This window comes from Macaca fascicularis, chromosome 9, assembly GCF_037993035.2.
Source record: "Macaca fascicularis isolate 582-1 chromosome 9, T2T-MFA8v1.1".
Taxonomy (NCBI): Eukaryota; Metazoa; Chordata; class Mammalia; order Primates; family Cercopithecidae; genus Macaca; species Macaca fascicularis.
In genome coordinates this window covers 131,341,485-131,361,088 of record NC_088383.1, presented here as the reverse complement: position 1 = coordinate 131,361,088, position 19,604 = coordinate 131,341,485, and the positions used below count along the sequence as shown (strand labels likewise).

The window sequence follows — 19,604 nt, the reverse complement described above, 5'->3', positions numbered from 1 at the left end:
CCCCTGTAGGTGGGAAGCATAATACTTGCCTCTGGGATTAATGTGAAAATCAAATATGTTAAGAGGTTGGCACTGTATCTGGCACATAGTAATCTGGCAATGGATGTTAGTGCCCTTCCCTCCTTGCTCCCAAAAGACAGTGCTTTGGATATTGGAGTACATATGTGTCTATTGATTGCCCGGCTAGTTTAATTCCTGACTGACCAAATGAAAGGATGGATGGGTGGGTGGATGGAGGAATGGGGAGATGGCTGGATGGAGGGATGGATGAATGAGAAGACTGGTGGACAAATGAATGTCTAACTGAATAACTGAATGAATCAATGGATGGATGACCAAACTGATAGTTGAATAAAACCGAGGAGCAAAGTAGTGCCTGAATGAATGAACAGTGAATGGAGAGAATGAGTCACTGAATGCAGGACAGGATAGACATGGTGGTAAATGACTGTGGCCCTGAGGCCGAGCCCCTCCGGCCTGGCCTTTGTGGTGTTTGTAAAGCACTAGTTACTGTCAAGGGCCTCCCCCTGTGGCAGACAGATGTCCCTGCCAGGTAACCAGGGTAACGAAGTTCCTGAAGAGAAGCAGCTTCTGGTTTCTTTGAAAGTGCATCCGGGCCTATCTTGGTAACAAAGGCAAGCATTCTGGGGCTATGTGGACCAGAGGAAGTGCCCACTCCAAGCTGCCACTGGCGAAGAACATCAGCCCAGGTGCCCTCCCATCCTGAGGTGGGGCTGTCCCTTTTGCAGCCACCAACCTCCTCTGGAAAAGAAAGGGCATCATTTGCTTCATTAGTGAAGATGCAACTAACATCAGCAAGCCAAGGAAGCATGTTAGAATCCCAGGAAGAGGGAGTCTGAAGGTGGGGCACGGCCCTCATCCTACTGTCTGTGAGCCTGTGGGTTGGAGATGGCTCTGTCAGTCACAGCATCACCCTCAGTTGGCATGTCTGCAAGCCACCCCAACTGACGAGCCATTCACAAGTGCTGTCTCTCATAGCCATGCTAGAAGGGAGGCAGCAAGGGAGTGCCAGCTTCTCTTTCCACCCTTATACAGATAAGGAGCCCCCTCCATGGGAAAAGTTGTGCTCAAGGTTAGAGAGTGACAGCAGAGCCTGGGCAATACCCTTGAGTCTCTTGATGCCCCCATCTTCTCTTCCGGCTCACAGGATAAAGCTGAGACCCAGTTCCAGTTCAATTAAAGCTTCCTATCAACTCATTGAACAGTCAGTCAGTTCTGCAAGCCTTGCACCTGCACCTGTTGCCTGATTCTCTCGTCTAGATCCTTTTGCATCTTTGCACCTAGACTTTTACCACTTCTTTAAGGCAATGAGGACACTATGGACTTGTTATCTCTTCTTTGATGATGGGCCCTCAGACAAGTGGAGCAAAACCAAAGTACTGTGTGGGCCACACTGTTTTAGGTTCAGTTTTGCACATGTAGTTTCATTTAGAGCTTGATACAACCCTGCCAGGTGTGTGTCCCATTTTACAGAGGAGGAAAGAGGAGCATATTATGCACCTAGGAAATGGAAGAGCTGGGACTCAAGATCTAGCATTTCCTGCCACGTCTACCATGACAATCTTAAAAGACACATAAGAGTACTGGGCTTAACAGAGACACACACACACACCACAGTTCAACTTAATATCATAATCCTGCACACACAAGTTCCCCACTGGGAAAATCGAAACAAATCCTTGCTCATCAAAATGAAGAAAAATGCCATCGAATTTGCATATGTTTATCTAATTAACCTGCATGAAAGGATCCTTCTATAATGTATTAAGAGTTGGTGATAACATTACCTAGCACACTGGGGCTCAAAAAATTATGATTACATTATTAGTGTTGTTACTAGTTGGAAGTGTTAATGTCCACCAGTCTAAAGAAACAGGAGGATCTCTATTGCCTGTTTTAAATTTGGGTTTTAAACTAAATTTAAGAATTGCTGGCTCAAGTGGGAGTTAGAAATTATCTGAGTTAATTAACTGAGGCATTCTCAAGGGCATAGTAAAGAGGGGTGAGGGGACGATGCAGGTTAATTGCCTAAGAAATTAATTGCCCTGATCAATGATCAGGAAAGCAGTTGGTGCTGCACTGGGCTCTTCAGAAAGGCTATCCCATAATGAAGGTGGCAAGAATCCCTCCCGGGCCTCTGGGCCTCAAATCCATCCAATCACCCACAGTTCATGTCCGTCACAGGCCAAGGCAAAATGGAATGTGTCCTTCTTTCCACTTTCCCTCCCTCTTCCCAGTGCCTGTCAGGCCCCTTTTATCTACTTTAGATGTTAAATTAAAATAACTCGAATAACAAACAGAATATGAAGAAAGTGAAAATCACTCCTCAATGTCACCTTTCAGTAATAATCACTCAAAAACTAGGTAAACATCCTTCCAGATACCTCTCCACACAGATACATTCACCTGTAGATAAAGCTAAAAGATTTTACAAAAGGACATCATGTTCTGAATACTTATTTGTCAAAAAGCTTTTTATTTTGAAATAAAGATTCATAGGAAGTTGCAAAGATAGTAGAGAGAGACCTCCTGTACACTTCACCGAGTTTCCCCCAATGGTAACCAGAAAATTGACATTGGTACAATGTGCATGTATAGCTCTATGCCATTTTGTCACATTCGTTTAACTACCAGTGCAATCACAATGTGGAACTAGTCCATCACCACAACAATCTCCCTTGTGCTATACTTTATAGTCGCAAACACTCCTCCCCACCCCATCCCCCAACATCCTTAGCCCCTGGAAACCACTAATGTCCTACATCTCTATCCTGTATCCCTATAGTTTTGGCATTTTAAGAATGATACATACATGGAATCATATAGCATGTAACCTTTTGAGATTGACTTTGAGATCCATCCAAGTTGTTGTGTGTATTAATAGCCCATTCCTTTTTATTGCTGATTGCTGAGTAGCATCCCATGGTACAGATGTACTGCAGTGTGCTTAATCACTCACTTATTGAGCGACCTTTTGGTTGTTTCCAGCTTAGGGCTATTACAAATAAAGCTGCTATGGGCCTGGCACGGTGTCTTATGCCTGTAATCCCAGCACTTTGGAAAGCCAAGGCAGGTGGATCACCTGAGGTCAGGAGTTCAAGATCAGCCAGGCCAACATGGTGAAACCCCATCTCTACTAAAGACACAGAATTAGCTGGGAGTGGTGGTGCACACCTGTAATCCCAGCTACTCGGGAGGCTGAGGCAGGAGAATTGCTTGAACCCGGGAGGTGGAGGTTGCGGTGAGCTGAGTTGTGCCATTGCACTCCAGCCTGGGCAACAAGAGTGAAACTCTGTCTCAAAAATAAATAAATAAATAAAGCTGTTATGAACAATAATGTGCAGATTTTTGTGGGGATGTAGCCTTCATTTTTCCGTGATAAACACCCAAGAATGAAATTGCTGGGTCACATGGTAAGCATATGTTTAGTTTTTAAGGAACTGCAAAATCATTTTCCAGAGTGGCTGTACCATTTTGCACTTGCACCAGCAATATAGGAGAGATCCAGTTTCTCCACATCCTCACCAGTATTTGTTCTTGTCAGTTTTTAAAATATTAACTATTCTAATAGGTGTGTAATATGCAAGGTTTCTTCTTTCATCATTTCTTTGTGTTTAGAGAGTTTCCTTTAGCTATTCTTTTAGAGTATGTCTGCAAGTGACAAATTCTCTTGGTTTTCTTTATCTGAGAATATCTTGATTTTCTCTTCTTTTTTTTGAGACAGTCTTGCTCTGCTTTCCAGGTTGGAGTGCAGTGGTACGATCTTGGCTCACTGCAACCTGTGTCTCCCAGGTTCAAGCGGTTCTCCAGCCTCAACCTCCTGTGTAGCTGGGACCACAGGCACAGGCACGCGTCACCATACCCGGCTAATTTTTGTATTTTTAGTGGAAACGGATTTTCACCATGTTGACCAGGCTGGTCTCAAATTCCTGACCTCAAGCGATCCTCCTGCTTTGGCCTCCCAAAGTGCTGGGATTACAGGCGTGAGCCACCGTATCCGGCCTTCTCTTCATTCTTAAAAGGTATTTCACTGGATATAGAATTGTAGGTTGATGTTTTTTTTTCTTTCAGCACATAGAAAATGTTTGCCACATCCTTCTGGCCTCCATGGTTTCTGATGGAAAAACCTGCTGTCATTCAAATATAGTTTTTGTTTGTTTGTTGTTTGGTTTTTGTTCCGCCCCCACCTCCATAGGTAAAGCATCATTTCTCTGTGGCAGCTTTCAAGACATTTTACTTGTCTTTAGTTTCCAGAAGTTGGCTATCATGGATGATTCTTGGCATGGATTACTCTGAGTTTATCCCATTTGGGGTCCATTCAGCTAGCTTTTTGAATATAGGTTTATGTCTTTGGCTAAATCAGGGACATTTTCAGTCATTATTTCTTCTGTCCCTTTCTGCCCCACCCTCTTTTCCCTCTCCTCCTGGGGTTCTGATGACATATTATAGTGCCATAGGTCCCTTAGGCTCTGTTTATTTGTCAGTCTATTTTCTCTCTTTTGCTAAGATTGAGTAATTTCTATGTTTCTATTATCAAGATCATGATTTTTTTTTTTTGAGACAAGTTCTCACCTTGCCACCTAGGCTGGAGTGCAGTGACATAAACATGACTAACTGCAATCTAGACTTCTCGGGCTCAATTGATTCTCCTACTTCAGCCTCTTGAGTAGCTGGGACTACAAGATCATGATTCTTTATCTTTTCCATTCCGTTCTTGAGTCCATCCATAGAGTTTTAAATTTTGCTTATTGTATTTTTCAGCTCTAAAATTTCCATTTGGTTCTTCTTTGAATCTTCTATTTATTTGTTGAAACTTCTATTTCTGTGCTGGATATTTCTGTTTTTAAAAATGTATTCCAAACATGTTTGCAATTGCTTGTTGAAGCATCTTTATGCTGGCTGTTTTAAAATCTTTGTCAGATAATTCTAAATCTGTGTCATCTTAGTGTCGGTGTCTGTTGATTGTCTTTTTTAACTCAAGTTGAGATTTTCTTGGTTCTTGGTATGATTAGTAATTTTTTAGTGAAACCTGGACATTTTGATATGAGACTCTGGAACTTACTTAACCCTTGTATTTTAGCAGGTCTTCTGTGACACCACTGTGGCAGGTGGCAAGGTGTGTCACTTTGTTACTGCTAGGTAAGAGTGGAATTCCAGGTTCTCGACTTGACCTTCATTGACACCCAGAGGGGAGGAGCTTTTTGTTATTGTTGTGCAGGAGTGGAAGTTCTAGCTCTCCATTAGCCTTCCTTTGATACCACACCAGTAAGGAAGGGGAGTGGCACCCCATCATCTCTGGATGGCAGTGAAGTCCAGGTTCCCTAGGTGTTCTAACCAACATTGTGGGTGGGGTAAGGGGTCAGAGGCTTGTTGCTGCAAGTCCTCTCCTCCCACCTGGCCTGTTCTGTAGGCACCCCAGTGTGTGTGTGTGTGTGTGGAGGTGGGTGGAATTGGAGCAACTCATTGCAGCCTGCTGATGGGGGACGTCTAAGCTTTCCACTCAGCTTTACTGGCTTGAGTGGTAGTGGGACCACAGTTTTTCCTATAGTTTGGCTGCAGTAGAGTGGCTGTTGTCTAAGAGTTTTCTGTGTTGCTTGGCTACCCCTTTCCTGGTCCTCTGGCTATAGAGAGTCCGCTTTTCTTGGGGATTTCTTTCTTTGCACCCATTGGTATTTCCGTGTTGCCAGCTTCTCCAGTGTGCATTCTGGAACACAGGAGACAAAAAGAAGACCAAGGAACTCACTACCATGTCATTCCTTGGATCCTAAAGTGTCTAGCCAATTTGTCTTCTTTTCTCCACCATACAGTCTTCTGATGTTGTTTTAAATAGATTTCTAATGGCAGGATTCCAGGCAGTGGGACAGTTTGGGGGGTGGAGGGGAGCAATTATGCCAAAGGTTCTTTTCTGAAATGTCAGTAGTGGGCATCACCTGTACTGCCAGTGGATCACTTTCTATTTTCCTTAGGATAAAAGAACTCTTCTACACCATCTTCATTGGCCTTTCATTCACGAAGAGAGGGCAAAAATGTCCTTTAATTTACCAAGAATGCCTTTAAAATACATTGACCAATTTAGGTCTATCAGGAAGATAGTGATTCTTTGCCCTCGTCATGACAGAGTGAAGGACATCCAGAATGAATTTAAACACTGGTCAAGGACTGTAGTTTTCTATTAATATCATCAATCCCAAGGAAGCCATCAACCTTCCAAAGCTCCTGACTTCCTCACAGTATCTCTTACCTTGCTCAAAGCCAGCTGCAAGCACAGTTGCAGCTGGATGATGAGGGTGGGCCTTTGTCTCCAGCAAGGCAGTGACTGACAGCTCCGCAGCCTGATAGTCCCAGGCTCAAATCCTGGCTCTGCTGCTGCTTAGCTGTGTGACGTAGGGCCTGCTCCTTAATCTCTCTGTGCCCCCTTTTCCTCATTTGTAAAATGAAGCTAAAAATAAACCTGGAACCTCACAAGGTTATTTAAATATTAAACAAAATGTTGTACATAAGGTATTCATCACAAGGCCTATCATGTAGTAAAGTCAACGAATCTTAGTTATCATTACTAATACAAAGGTGACATTATTGTTGTTGTTATTAGGGTCTCTCTTTCGTTCTTCATGCCACAGCTACTCCTTTTTCCCATGCCTCCCAGTTGTGGATGGGTTGATTTTGGGGGTCAGAGGAAACCAGAAAATGTCACCTGTCATATGCGGTACAAGATGCAGCTGGAAATTGAACCATGGGCTCTGTGGATTCCTGGTGCGTGTGCCTGGAGCTCAGTGGCAGGGGCTTCCTCAGCCCCACAGGCTGTCAGTGAGGCCATGAGCACCCAGCTCAGAGATTCTGTAGGAGAATCTTTGGGTCCGGAGCTTTTCCAATAGCTGAGAATATCACTGCCCACTTAGGATTCCAGGTGGTATGCCTGGGGTACATCAGGAATACACAGTAAAGGTGGGGGACAAACAATTCTTGATATTAAAGCAAATGCACATATAATGGCCCAAAGGGCAAATTGATGGTGACTTTTGAAGATACGACATAGACGATTTCAACAACACTCTATGCACGTGGGAGACAGAACAAGTCTAGGAAAGGGCACTTCATGAAGACTCCAGGAGTATGTTCCAGAAGTATGACTCCCTTTGTTACCTCCTTGCCATCTGGCCATCAGAGGCAATTAGGCCATCAAGGTCAAGGAGGCACCACACGACATTTACATGGATTGGACTTCCCTGCACCCAACTAAAGCCATCCTGCCTGCACAACCCCAGTTTTGAGTTCAAGCTCTGGCAGTTAGGGCACTGAAACAACACCCAGACCTTCCTCACCCTCCAGGTAAAGCTTGGCCAACAGCTTTCCTAGATATTATTATGCAAGATAAGGTTCTGTCTCCTTCCTTGGCTTCGGGCACATAAAGAAAAGCCCCCATTTAGTATCTTGACCCCTAGCTGCAATTAGATGTGCACTTCTACCCAACAAATATTTATTAAGTGCCAGGCATGTTTCTAGGTACTTGGGATAAAAACAAAGCCCTGAGTCCTCTTGCAGCTTCTGTTCTATCTGAATGGAGTAGGTGGAGCTGGGCTGGGAGGGACAGATAGTAAACAGCACACATGATAAGTGAGTACATGTCATGAACCATTGAGGGTGGCAAAGGCAAGAAGAGTAAAGTGGATTGGGGAGGCCAAGGAAGGGAGAGTCTGGCCAGGGCCGGCCTCATGGTGAAGGTGATGCTCATGCTCACAACTGGTGGAGCAGAGAGAATGAGCTTCACAGACGTCCACAGGAGAGCGCCCAGGCTGAGGCGTTTGCAGAAGAGCACCCCACCTGTGGCAGGAATATTTTAACCTCTAGGCACTAAAAAGCCAGTCCCTGGTCCTATGAGCCTTTGGACATGATTAAACGCTGAAGGAAAAAAAAAAATCTATTGGCTCCAAAATACGAAATAACAACATTGGAATTAATACATATTTAATTAAATATTCACACATAATTTTTTTTTTTTGAGATGGAGTTACGCTCCTGTTACCCAGGCTGGAGTGCAGTGGTGCAATCTTGGCTCACTGCAACCTCCGCCTCCTGGGTTCAAGCGATTCTCCTGCCTCAGACTCCTGAGTAGCTGGGATTACAGAGGTTCACCATAATGCCTGGCTTCTTTTTTGTATTTTTAGTAGAGACTGGGTTTCACCATGTTGGCCAGGCTGCTCTCGAACTCCTGACCTCAAATGATCCACCTGTCTTGGCCACCCAAAGTGCTGGGATTACAGGCATGAGCCACCATGCCCAGCCTAGATTTATTTCAATTCACAAAAAGTTCCCGAATATACAAGACTGCTAAGAAATCATGGCCACTTATACATTAAATATTTCTTATGGCTAAATAATTCCAAAAGGAAAATTATAAAAAATCCTTTCAAAATCAACAAGAGAATAGGTTAGATGTAACATGGAAGGGGCTGAGTTTTCACATGTTTGCCGTGATATGAAGTGGATCCTCTGAAAAGTAACACCAGGTCCAAGAGGGTCCTGAAATAATAGCCCCATCTGTCAAGTCTGATGTTGCTTTGTTGACCAGAGTGATTCACTTTTCAGGCAGAAGTCACAACACAGTGTCACCCATCATGTGCAGGTTGGATTCTAGTGCACTGAGAGCCTGCCTGCCTGGGCTGTGGGAGTGCTGGGTTGATTTATTCCTTCTCTTGCATAAAATGTCAATTTGCCTATGGAATCTCATTTTCCATTACCTTCCCATGTGTCTTAGTCTGTTTTGCGTTGCTATAAGGGAATACCTGAGTGTGGGTAATTTATTTTTAAAACGAGGTTTATTTGGCTTATGGTTCTGGAGGCCATACAAGGATCATGGTGCTGGCATCTGCTTGGCTTGTTGTGGGGGCCTAGGAAGCTTCCAATCATGGTGGAAGGCAAAGGGGAAACAGGTATGTCACATGGTGAGAGAGGGAGCAAGAGAAAGGAGGAGGAGGCAGGCTCTGTTTAACAACCAGCTCTCACATGAGCTAACAGAACAATAACTCACTCATTACCATGGGGAGGGCACCAAGCCATTCACAAGGGATCTGCCCCCTTGACCCAAACACCTCCCACCAGGCTCCATGTCCAACACTGGGGATCACATTTCAACATGGAATTTGGAGGGGACAAATATCCACACCGTATCACCTTGTCATTTCTGAGCTGAGTCAGTACATCTCCAATTTTAAAAGTAAGTAAAATAATGTGGGGAGGAAGAACAGTATCAGCTCTTTCTCCCACCCAGAGGATATCTAGGAATTCACAGGATTTGCTAATCGAAGAGAATCTACCTGGGCACTTGGTAAACACCTAATTTGCACCTGGCACGGGGTTAGCAACATAGTCCAAGCGGTATCAGAGCATTTGCTTTTGAGCCCTCATGCCCCAAGCTGAGTACGGCTGTGTTGCATTTAGAGAGACTGGTCCTTTGCAAAGGGGTGATGGGAGGATGTCTGGAGCAGACAGCGGACCTATCAGCAGGCTTTTCATCCACACCCCCTCAGGACCGCCTCACCCAGGGAGTAACAATCCTATTCAGAGCACATCCCAGAGCACAGTCCTGCCTGTCTCTCCACCAGGGACTCCCAAAGTGTGAGCCAGGGACCAGCAGCCTCAACAACACCTGCTGCTTTGCTGAATGCAAATTCTCCCATCTCACCCAGACCTGCTGAGTCAGAATTGCTGAGGTTGAGAGCCAGCAGTCTGTGTGATTACAAACCCTCCAGGTAATTCTGATGCATGTTCAAGTCTGAGAACTATTGCTCTACGTGACTTCTGTGGCTGAATTCTTGCTCTTACATAGTTTCAATGCACAGAGATTGCCTTTGACTCCAGGGAGCCCTGTGCCAGGGAATATTTTTCCAAAGCATCCTGAATAGCCCCTTTTACGAACCTGGGAGGTGGCCTGATGCAGCAGATAAGGGTGCCCTGAAGCCAGATGGTCCCTGTTCAGATCCCAGCTGCCATGCACAAGTCTCACCTTATTGGCCATGCCCTCTGGCTCTTTGAGGCCGGTTGTCTTATCTCTGAAGTGACAATGATAATAATGGCAACTATCAAATAGGGTAGCTGAAGATGACACCTTGGGAGCCAACCACATAGTAAACACGCAAGCCATCCTAGGTGCCAATGGCCTTTTTTTTTTTTTTTTTTTTTTTTGAGATGCTCTTGTCACCCAGGCTGGAGCGCAATGGTGCTATCTCAGCTCACTGCAACCTCCACCTCCTGGGTTCAAGTGATTCTCCTGCCTCAGCCTCCCAAGTAGCTGGGATTACGGGCATGAACCACCATGCCAAGCTAATTTTTGTATTTTTAGTAGAGACAGGGTTTTGCCATGTTAGCCAGGGTGGTCTCAAACTCCTAACCTCAGGTGATCCACCTGCCTCAGCCTCGCAAAGTGTTGGGATTGCAGGTGTGAGCCACCATTCCTGGCCCTCCAATACCGTTTTTTAAATGGAGTCATCACGACTTTGAAGTCATGGCACAAGATTCATGCTAATCCTCGGAACTAATGTGGCAGTAACCACTCCTCTCACATGCGCCAGCTTCCCTGACAGGACTGGTGGAGGGCACCATGACATACCCCGTTTCCCACCCAACATGACCTCCAGTGTTCCCTCATGGCAGAAGTGTGGCTTCTCCCTTTCCTGACAGTCCTGGACAACCAAACAAGGCCTTCTCTGTCTGCTGCCAAGGAGACAGTGGCTTAGTGACCCTCTGTTTATTGGAACTCGCTTTTTCCCTGTAGCAAGACCAGGGTGAGTGGTAAAGCATCAGAGTGGCTTTTCTTTTTCCTTCTCTACTGAGAAAGTCTTTGGCTGCAGATCCATATACTAAAGAATAACTAACACTTGCAGGACTCTAGCCTTAGGCAGGCAGTCTGTCCATGAATCTATGCTGTGAGCTCCAAGTGTGTTCGCAGACTGGTACCAGTGCACAGACAGTTATTGTCCATGCTCAATGGGATAGCTGCAGAAATGGGGAGTAAGCATCTTTATAGCATTGGGGTGTTGCCACACACAAATGCACCATGAACGAGGTTGTATTTTGTAAATCTTTGAGTTACTCATTTTTCTTTGTACTTCATACAAGTGTCCATCTAAGATGACCCAGGGGGAAGAAAATTGTTTCCTGTCACACACAAGCATTACCCATGTAGGGCTTTGAGAGTCTCAGAGATCAAGAACAGTTGGGATTTTGTGGACTGACTTCCAGAAGAAGAAAACCTTGAATCAATGAAGATGTTCTCTGCCTCTTTCTTTCCCCTTTTCCTCCTCCTCCCACCCTGGTACCACAAATTTTATATCAGAATGATTCAAAATGGAAAACACAGTGATGCTAAGATCCTCTTGTGAGATTTTCTTAAGCACTGGGTGACCCAGAAGGAACTTTCCAGAACACTCTTAACACTTGACTGGGGGAGTCAGGCCTGAGAAGGGAGGACAGGCAGGGCGGTGGCAGGGACAGAAGATGCAGTCTGTAATGATGCTACAAAAATGAGGCCAAGGAGGAGAAGGCAGGAAGAGAAAGACCCCAAAGGAGAAATCCCACTTGCTTCCTCCTCCCTCCCCCATCCCCAGTCTCTCCCACACCCTCAGGGAAGAGGAAGCTGTCACGTGGCAGAGGACCAGGTCAGTTTCTCCCACAGCTTTCCACTGACCCTCCCTCAGGCCACTGCAATGGAAGAATCGCTCTGTGGGCTCCCTGTGCTGTTTCCACATGGTTCATTTCTGAAATCTTCCAGCTCAGTGCACAGTGGACCTGGAGATGTGCCACATGTCTTTCAAGTCCCAGGCACCCGCCCTCCACCCTCAGTATGCTTGGGGCGTCGACTAATTAATTCACTGAGATATGAGTGCTGTGACATGTTGCGCAGCCGTGTCAGAGCCAGGCGTTCCACGGGGGAAAAGGCAAAGTCCACGCTCTCCTGGAGTCATGACGAACAAGCCAGAAATGAGCAAGATCAGTCTGGAGAGTGGCAAGAAGCAAGAAAATAAGATAGAGCAAAGACACAGGGCCAGAAAGAGAAGCCTGGTGGCATCTGACCTGCCACCTGCCATCGAGTTTCATGGCTCTCCAGGTGGATTCAGAATATGTGTTGCAGGTAGGGAGGAGTGATAAGAACTGGAAAGTATTTTTCCCAGAGAATCACACATGATTTCCTTACATAACGGGAGGTGTGGTCATGTCTGTGCTGGGGACTCAGGTCACTGGGTCCACTAGGGAACAGGTGTCCCGGAGAGAAACCTTGGTGGATGCCAAAAGGCAGGCCCTGCAGTGGCCTGGGGGTCCCAAGGCCTTATCTGTGGGTGGGCACCAACACACATTAATCCAAATGCCAGTGGCTTTCGCTTAACCACCTGCAATGGTATCTTCAGGGGAGCACCATATCTCTGGCTCAAACCTCTTGGTGATGCCTGCTGCCTGCAAGAGGATATTTCTTCACTGCCACCTGGACAGTGATCAAGATTGAGGTCTGCTAGTGGTCTTGAGATGTCTGTAGCCTTCAGGGTGTCAGAATACATCAGGTGGTGTCTATCCAGCTGTAGCCATGCCGTAAAGTGTGCAACAGAAATGGAACAAATGTCCCTGCCCCCTTCCACACCTCACCTGTCACTGGGCCCCAAAGCAGCACAGCTTGTATCCACAAGCTGTCAGAGTCCTTGGAGAACTGTTCCTTAACCTCTGTCCATAGAGTGTCTCCTAACCGGGCTTGGGCTCATATCTGGGTGACCAGGCAGGGTGAGGCAGCAGGCATAGTCCAGCCTCACAGGCAGCACCCTGCAAATAAGCTCATGCAAATAGACACCTGCAGGCTGACAGGTTCCTGGCTTATCAGGCACACCCACCCCTTTGGGCCTCACCTGGCTCTGACTACATTACAGGAGATTCTGCCATTTTCACCGGAGGACTTTACAAATCAGCCTGCATTAGTTTCCTGCAGCTGCTGTAACAAGTCACAAACTTGATGGCTTAAAATAATACCAATTTATTCTCTTACAGTTCTGGAGGTCAGAAGTCTGAAATCAGTTTCACTTGGCTAAAGTCAAGGTCAGCAGGGCTGGTTCCTTCTAAGACTCCAGGGAAGAGTCTGTTCCTCTAGGGCCTGCTTGCGTCCCCCAGCTTGTGACCACATCACTCCCATGTCTGCTTTGGTAGTCTCATTGCCTTCTGCCTCTGTGAGGGCGTGCCTTCCTCTTATAAAGACCCCTTGAGTATACTGGGCCCACCTGGATAATCTAGGATAATTTTCCCATCTTAAAATCCTTAACTTCATCACATTTGCAGAGCTCCATTTGTCACATAAGCTAACTTTCACAGGTTCTGGGGATTGGGGCATGGATGTCTTTGGGGCCATTATTCTGCCTATCACATGTCCCCATTCTGCCCCTCATTTAGTATTCACAATGGTTCTGTGAGGATGAGAAACTGAGGCTCAGAAAAAATAGACAATTTGCCAAAAGTCACCCAGCCAGAGAGTGGTAGGGAAGGAGGGGGTGGAATCTAGATCTATAGGGTCTTAACTAAGTTGAACAGATTGTATAATAGAGTAAGAGAGGGTAAGGCAGCCACCATGTGAAAAGGGCCTGCCGCTTTTCCCTCCACAATTTGTGTGTCTCCAACATGCCCGAGCAAGCCTTTGTTCCTACTTCTTTCTTTCAAGGGTTAAGAGTTGAGTGTTTGTCTGAGCACAATGGGAACACCTGCAGACTGTCCTAGTTCAAGGAGTGACCCACATTGGAAGAAAAGAGCTAAGCAGGCCACAGCTGGGTCCAATTTTCCCTCCCTATCCCTGGCCTCTATGGCAGTCCAAGGGTTGCTTGCACAGCACACACTCATGTGGTTTCGTCAATGATTTTCTCAATTAACCCATGAGTTAATATACTTCCTGTTACTTACAGAGATGCCCCACATCCCAGGGACCGTCAGTCCTGACCCAACAGCCAGGAAAAGAAATGGGAACCTATCTCCCTGGCACTGAACCAGCAAAACAAAAGAGTCTTAGTGCAATATTCACTTGTTATTGTAATAGCAAACCATTGATTCAATATTTAGTTGGTGTTAGAGGAGGACAACAAGCATTATTCATTTCCTGGGTATCTCAAAGGTACATACAGGAACAGTTGCACCTGCTTGGAATAAAACGTGCTCAGGCCACAGTAAGACATCGAGTGACTCATGTCTCTTCTTGGGGGAGCCAAGCAATTGGCTGTGCTGTGCAGTGATGCGTAGATTAAAGAGAAGTTAATCACTGTGTTCAAGACTCACTGAACCCTTTCTGGTGGCTCAGGGCAGACAAATGACAATCCCCCTGCTCCCGGCTGCAGTTCCATCTGTCTCTCAGAAGCCTGGCTTCCTGCTTACAATTCATGATGCTGCACCCAAAGTTTCTCTCTCCTTAAAGGAGTCCAGGAGCACATGATGCCCCTTTGGTTGGGTGAGAAACAAGTCCTGAGACGGTGTCTCTGAGTGACGAAGAAACCAGGAAATTCTGCTAAGTGAAATAAAGGTTGAAGCTTCCTTTGCCTTAACTCACATCAGCTCTGTGCATGGATTGACCAGCCTCTCAACTGTGTCAGTCAAGCACCCTTTACCACCTGCAACAGGGACAGAAAGCAGCAGCAAGGTTCCTCAGTGTTGGGAGGAAGACGAATTATCACACCCGCATTAGAGAACAATTTTATACTATCAAATCAAAGCTGCATATGCTTCTGGACCCATCAATTTCATTAAAATATATTTAGAATATGCAAATTTTAATAGATCATATTTGCATACTTAAAAAGAATTGTCTTAGTTTTCTAGTTAACAGTATATTCTGGAAATCTTGCCACTAAGTTGCTTCAACAAAAACTTTTTAGTGATTGTCTAGCATACAGATCTACCCTATTCTGTTTAATTCTTGCTGCTGGGCAACTAAAATCATGCTGATGCTTTGTATTACAAACAACGCTATAAGGAATGCCTCTGTACCTAAATCATGGGCTATTTTCTGGATTTTTATTTTATAAGTATAAATTACTAAAGTGGATTTGCTTAATTCAAAGGGTATGTATTGCAGTTAGCTCTTGCAGGGTAATAAAGCACCCCCAAACTTAGTGATTTAAAACAACAATTAACTACTTGTTATGATTCTGGGGGTTGGCTGAAGAAATCCTTTGCAGAGTTTCTTCTGGAATCACATATGAGGCTGCATTCCACAGCAGGGTCGACTGGGCTGGAAGGTTTCAGATGGCCTTACTCACATGTGTGGCAATTGGGGCTGGTGGTCGGGTTGAGGTTCTCCTCCACATGGCCACGTACCCTCCAGCAGGTTAGCAGCGACCTGCACTACACGGTCCCGGGTCTCCAAGCGGCCAGAGCAGAAGCTGCAAGGCACATTGAGCTCCAAACTACTGAATGCTACCATGTTACTTCTGCCACACTCTATTGGCCAAAGCAAGCCCCAGGGCCAACCCAGACTCCAAAGGATGTAGAAATAGACTCCATCTGTTGATGGGTGGCACCACAAAGCCAAGGGGTGTGGACACAGGGAGGTGTGATTCACCGGGGCCATCATTATCATGATCTACCACAGTAATTAACATCCTAAGCTCTTTTCTAATATGCTGCCACACTGACCTCAGAAAGGCAGTACCAATTTATACTGCCACCAGCCAGTGTCCTTTGGGAATGTGTTTCTTTAAACAAACTGGTACAACCACTTTGTGATATGTGATAGCAGAGGAGCTTTCTGCCCCAACGGGCCACAGGCACACCCCTCAATAGTAACTCAGGACCAGGGCAAGTTAAGGAATCATGCAGGGAAGTTAAGGGATTCTCCCTCCCTCTCTGGGATGGGGCAGGGGCTGAGCTCTACATCTCTCCTAGCCTGTCCTCCTTGTGGAGTCCTGGTTAGGGAAAAGGAGTCAGGCTGGTGGGAGGAGGGGAAAGCTCCCACCAGGGGATGTGGGGCAACTCCGTAAGCTGCAAATCTGCCTTTCTTCATGGCCCGGAACAGGTACCCCTTGTGCACCCAACTTATCACCAGACACCTGCAAGTTGGCTCCCTGCAACCTTGCATTATCAGTATTGCACAAAGCCCTCTTCAGCACACAGCATAAGCATTATTCTATAAAATCTCCAGCCAGTCTTTGTTTCCTTGCAGTCAGCTCCTCCTCTGCTGGCCTGCCCATTGCCTTCTCACAACATAGTTTCATACTTTCTCTAGTAAATTTGCCTTTCATTCTCTACAACTGTCTTGGTAAATTCTTTTACCCCTGCACCACTGGCCCAGATAGTCATTGCTCACCCACAACACATCTCACACCGTGTTGACACCTGGCATTTTTGCCCAAGCTCCCCTCACCTCTGCTTGCAAACAGCATCTAGAATAACTTTTTCAAAACCCAGGTTTCATCAGGGTAGCCCCAGACTTGAAACTCTTGAATACTAGGTGCTCTTGAGAAAGACACCAAAACCCAGGGATGTCCCAGCTGCCCACGTCTCCAGCCTCTGCTGCTGGCTCTGCTGGTTCTGACCACTGGGGCCTTCTGTGTTTTTTAAAGGCACGAGGCTCACTTGCACATGTTGTCTGGGCTTAAATCTTCTCCCAAGCCCCTAATTCCTCCTCTTTTTTTTTTTTTCAAATAAACCCCAGTTTTATTGAGGTAGAATTAATGTATCACACAACTCATCCACTTAAGCGTACAGTTTAGTGGTTTTCAGCATATTCACAGAGTTGTCCAATCATCACCATCGTTCAATTTTAAAACATTCTCATCACCTGAAATGGAAACCCTGTGCCGTTTAGTGACCATCCTCTTATCTTCCAGCCCTGAGCAACCACGAATCTACTTTCTGTCTGTAGACGTTCCTTCTCTGGACATTTCGTATGAATGGAGTTATATAATACGTGTTTTTTTGTGACTGCCTTCTTTCACTTAGCATGATCTTTTTAGGGTTTATCCACGTAGCACGTGCCAGTCCTACATTCCTTTTTCGGGCTGAGTAATGTTCTATTGCATGGATAGACCACATTTTGTTTATCCACGCATCCACTGATGGACATTTATGTTGTTTCCACTTCTCTTTTTTTCTTTTTCTTTTTTTTAATTTAAAAAAATTTATTAAAAACATGGTACATTTCACAAATTTTTATGTCATCCTTGTGCAGGTGTGATGCTAATCTCTGTATCATTCCAATATCTGCTACCAAAGTGAGAGCTTTTTTTTCTTTTTTTGTAAAGGGCGGTCTCATTCTGTCACCCAGGCTGGAGTCCAGTAGTGTGATCACGAGTCACTGCAGACTCCACTTCCTGGGCTCAAGTGATCCTCCCACCTCAGCCTCCCAAGCAGCTGGGACTACAGGCATGCGCCAACCCCCTTTCTACAGGCACCTCCCCCTTTTTGCAGGTGCACACCATTTCTCCTGGCTAATTTCCACTGTTTTGCCCATTGTGAATAACCCTGCTATGAACATTCATGTTCACGTTTCTGGGTGGGCATACGTTTTCATTTTCTCGGGGGTATGTAACTAGAGGTGAGAATTGCTGTATCACATGGTACTGTACGTTAATTGTTTGAGGAGCCACCAGTTTTCCAAAGCAACTGCACCATTTCACCCTCCCACTAGCAGCATATGAGTAGTCGTGTCTCTACATCCTCACCTAAACCTGTTTCAATTCCCACTCCTACCTCAGCTCTCCGTGTAAGCACTGCTTCCCTGGGAGGGCTCTCCTTGGGCCTTGACCCCCACACCAGGATCCAGGTCAGCTTTCTTTGCTTTATGCTCTCTGGAAACTGCGCTCTCCAGGGCACCCAGGCATTCTTTAGTGCATATTCCACTAATAACTGTCTTTCCCCACACACTGTAGGCTCCGAGATGGCAGAGACTGTGTGTTTTGTTCGCCTTCGCAACCTCACCCGAAGCCTGGCCTGCAGCAGCTCGCTGTAAATCTATGGCGTGAGTAAAGTCAAGGAACAAAAGCGCAAAGGTCACATGACTCATTCAAAGTCACAAAGCGAGGGGCAGCCATAGGAGCCCTTTGTCCCACATCTGCCATGCCCACAGGGCAGCCACCAGCCATTGAGTCCACTGAGCACTTGAAGGGTGGCTTGGCCGACTCTGGGCGCACAGCCTGTGCATTAGCGCTCCTCTGCAAGGAGGAGTTAAGAAACAACAAAAAGAAACATGACTAGAGTGACTAAGAGTGAAATTTTAAATTTTATTTCATTTTAATTTATTTAAATTTAAGTGGTTAGCGCAAGTAGAAGGAGCAAGAATAATATCAATACCGAGCTGAGCTCCACTTCCCCAGCATGGGAACCTTCCTTTTCCGCAGCATGGCTTTCTCCAGAAAGAAGTCTGAGGTGGCCTCAGGCTGGGCCTCAGGCATGGGCATGGCCTGCCACTGAGGCTCCACTCGTGGGGGGCCTGGGAAGAGACTGAGAGGCTCAGAACCCTAGAGAGTCTGCAAAGCCAGGAAGCATCCAGTACTGGTTTCACGCTGGGTGCTGTTGTTACCTTGCTTCTTCTACTTAAGCTTATGGCAATTTAAATTTAAATGAATTAAAATGAAATAAAATTGAAAACTCAATTTCTCAGTTTGCTCCAGCCACATTTGAAGTGCTCAAAGGCCACGCATGGCTAATGGCTACCACATCAGATACCACATTGGATGCCACATCGGATACCACATCAGATGCCACATTGGATGCCACATCAGATGCCACATCGGTTGCCACATCAGATGCCACATCGGATGCCACATTGGATGCCACGTCGGATGCCACATTGGATGACACATCTGATGCCACATTGGATGGAGCGGATATGGGACATTTCCATCATTGCGGAAAGTTCTGTTGGCTGGTGCTGCCCTCAGGGTCTGTCTCACTGAGGTTTCTTCTGTCTCTCTCTCCTCCACAAGAACCTCTTTTCCCAGCTCTCAAGGCCTCAGGGCCCAGAGGCCCAATCCCCCACATCCTACACCTACCCCCATGTTCAAGCAGGGCCTGGGACTTCTGGTACCCAGGTCATCCCTGGGAAGCTCACTCGTCTCCCCAACAGCTTGGCCAACCCCAATCAGTAGCCTAGGCTTACAAGAGCAAGAACAAACTCTCTCCTCCCCAGAATTACAAGACACACCAGTCTCCAGGATGCAAAGCCCTCTAAAGAGGGGCAAGGAAAAAACCCTCTCTTACTCTTTCCAATTCATTCCCGTTTTGATGAGCCCACGGGAAAATAAGATGGTTCCTTTCTCCAAATCCTCCTCCTTCTGGTTCACAGGCTCAAGCACTCACATCTGTTTTTCCATATTCACAGAATTTGAGAATCTGCTGATTGCAGCCAGAAAAGACTGCAGAGAGCACCTGGGTCAACCTTTTCATTTTGCATAAAGGGAAGTAGGCCCAGAGAAAGAAAAGGGACTGGTCCAAGATCGCACAGCAACCATTTTGGCCTTCAACAAGTACTACCTGACTCCAAGCAATAAGGGTGAAACAATAAGGAATAAATTGCATAAAGCACGTATTATGTGGTAGGTGCTTTACAAATCACATCAACTTATTTAATTCTT

The 19,604-nt window shown here is 46.0% G+C and overlaps 1 pseudogene; it reads right to left on the bottom strand.

The window, feature by feature from the left end:
- Nucleotides 1-17,155: 17,155 nt before the first annotated feature.
- Nucleotides 17,156-17,255, bottom strand: LOC123566947 (U6 spliceosomal RNA; annotated as a pseudogene).
- Between the last annotated feature and the right edge of the window lie 2,349 nt (nucleotides 17,256-19,604).